This window comes from Penaeus chinensis, chromosome 3 (genome assembly GCF_019202785.1).
Source record: "Penaeus chinensis breed Huanghai No. 1 chromosome 3, ASM1920278v2, whole genome shotgun sequence".
In the NCBI taxonomy this organism is placed as follows: Eukaryota; Metazoa; Arthropoda; class Malacostraca; order Decapoda; family Penaeidae; genus Penaeus; species Penaeus chinensis.
This window is the reverse complement of record NC_061821.1, coordinates 121,376-124,397: the sequence shown is the minus strand read 5'-3', so window position 1 is coordinate 124,397 and position 3,022 is coordinate 121,376.

Below are 3,022 nucleotides of genomic sequence, written 5' to 3'. Positions count from 1 at the left end.
ACATTCCGTCTTCATGAAAGAAGTAGAAAAAAAAAAAAAAAAAAAAAAAAATATATATATATATATATATGGAATGATGCAGGTCTTACACGCACTACTCAGTACATTTAATTTAACATCAATTTCCACCAAGTACCAACAAGAGTGCGTGTAAATTCTTGCTATCATTACTCTAGAATGAGTAGATAGGTAATGTTTATTGGGCTAGTAAGATCATCATCATTTGGGAGCTAAAGCCGACAGGGGCGCATAGCCGCAACCACTCTTTGCTTCCACCTACGAGGGCCCCTCATGGCGAGCTGCAAGGCAGGGTTGCTTCATTGCTAAATGCATCAAGAGCCGCCACTAGGGTTTTCAGAGATTCAGATAGAATGGCAACATCATCAGCAAAGTCAAGGTCTGTAAACTTGATATTGCCCACAGTTACTCCACAGTGACTTTGGACAGTAGCTCTACCCAGTATCCAAACCATGCAAGTGTTGAAAACTGTTGCCTCACACCTGAATTAACAGGGAAGAAGCTTGACAGGCCCCCACCACATTTTACAGCACTTTCAGTACCTGTAAACAGGTTTGCAATTAATCCAATAATCCTCGTTGGAATTCCTCTTTGCCTCAGGATCTCCCAGAGTGATTCGCGATGCACCGTGTCAAACTCCTTTTTGAGGTCGATGTAAGCCGCGAGCAGCCCACGTCCGAACTCATGACGGCGCTCTACAATGACTCGAAGCGCCAGGATACAGTCTATTGTGGACTTACCAAGAGTGAATCCAGATTGCTCCAGCCTTTGGTGCCTCAGCAGGTAGTCTCTAATACGTTTCAGTAGGAAGTGTGCGAGAACCTTGCCTGGTATACTGAGTAGTGTAATGCCTCGATGATTGCTGCAGCCCCACTGATCCCCTTTCCCCTTCCAGAGAGGGATGACCACACCCCTCAGCAGGTCAGGCGGAATGGTAAGGGTAAGTAAGATATGCGAAACTCTGCCTCGCCAGGGCTATGACCATAAGGGGAGCCCGGCCTGTGTCGACTAATACCGACTAGCTAACGTGTGTCAGCTGGTATTGACTTGTCTGAGCTTAGTCCTTACCCACCTTGGTGCCCAGCCACAGCAGTAACCTCCAGGCGACAATTGCCACTTCTTGCGCCTGGGCGGGGCGCGAACTGCCGACCCCTCGGATGAGAGGGGATGCCACAAACACCTGCTGCTGGTGGGTCTGGCAGAGGAATCTCAACATTACCCGCACCCATGGTAACTGTTGATGGATCAACCTGATACAACTGCTCAAAATACTCAGCTCAACGTACATGCACCCCATCAGGATCTGAGATTATCTGACCACTTGCTGAGCAGGCTGTGAGGAGGGCTTGGAGTTCAGCTTTCTCAGGGCTTGGTAGGCAGGGCGAAGGTCATTAATAGGAAATGGCTTTCAACCTCCTCTGCAAGATTACTGATAAACTGTTCCTTATCCCTTGTCAACAGTGACCTAGTCCTGCCCACCAAAGAATGATGCAAGTGGCGATCTCCTGACAATCGAGCCGCACGACAAGCATCTGTGGCTTCCAGTGTCACCTGCGAGATGGAATTCTGTCTTGCTCTTGGGCGTTCACCAATCGATTCTTGGGCTGCATCAAGCGTTTCATGCTTGAAGGTATCCCACAGAAGAAAAGGGTCTGTCAGGCCCTCGAGTGCTGTGAGACGACCAGAGATAGCCTTGGCAAAACCCCGGGCACACTCGTCCTCCCTTAATCTGTCCAAACGAAACACCCTAGAGTGTTCATTTGGGCGACGGGTGATTCTAAAGTGGACCCGGAGAGTAGCCACAACTAATCTATGATCAGTTCCACAGAACTTGGCGCTTCAATACACCCTGCAGTTCTGGAGGATCCTCCATCGAGTGCTAACGAGGATGTGGTCGATCTCCTTTGCAACACTACCCGTATCGCTGTACCAAGTCCAACGATGTGGGTCAGAAAGCTGATACCAGGAGCCAGAAATCCTAAATTTTTGGGACTCAGCAAAGTAGCAGAAAAGGAGGCTATTCTGACTGCCAGCATCAGTCTCGATACCATAATACACTCATTGACTGGAGTGACCTCTAATACCAAGGTTTAAAGTCTGCTGGAGATGGCTATGGCTACACCCTGGAGATGGTGGCCATTGCTGCGGCCTGACCAGTAATAAGTGTAGCCACCGACACTAATCGTGCCGCTGCCAGGTCTTCTCACCTCCGAGAGAGCAGCCACTTCAACTCTCTGCAGCTTCAGCTCCCTCGGTAGTAGTGGTAACCGATCGTCCTGTCGCATAGAACAGACGTTCCAAGCCCCCACCCTGAGAGCCCGCCTGAAGTCTAACCTCGGGCAGTCACTCCGGGTGGGCGCCACCTCTGCCACCCCTACCGACGCCACCCCATATAGAGAAGGTTGGCTGGCTGCAGGTCCCATAATCCGCCTGCAGGGCTCCCTGGGGCTTTCCCCCACAAGCATCACGCCAGGTTGGCGGCCGCCGGGACCCAGATGGGATGACGGGTAACCCCCGCTCCCCATCTGAGTCTCAGTGGCCGCCAACCCAGAGGCACCCACAACCCGCCGTTATCTCAGGCAAGGCCTGCCTCCCCACACCCGCCCATTAACCCCAGGGGGCACGGGGGCAGAAGTTAGTATGAAGCCAGGGCGTATCCACACGCCGGTGGGCCATGATTCCATACATTTAGGGCCTCCTGCTGCTCCAAGAGCCTCCACAGTTCAGCCTAGGACCGCAAGGTACCTATTTTCTATGGGTGGCCGCGAGCAGGCACTGCAGAAGGTTTGACGATGGAGAAGCTATGAGCATAGTCTCATGCATAGGTGCTCCCTTTTCGCACCAGGCTAGCCAGCGGCAGCAGCTGTAAGAATGCATGCAAAGCGCTTAAAACTAACTAGGCTACCACCCCATCGCTTCACATCACCCCGAGCATGAAGCACCCACCAGACTGTAGTTGCACATTCCTCTTGTGGGTCATGTGGTACAGATGGTTTAGCACTGG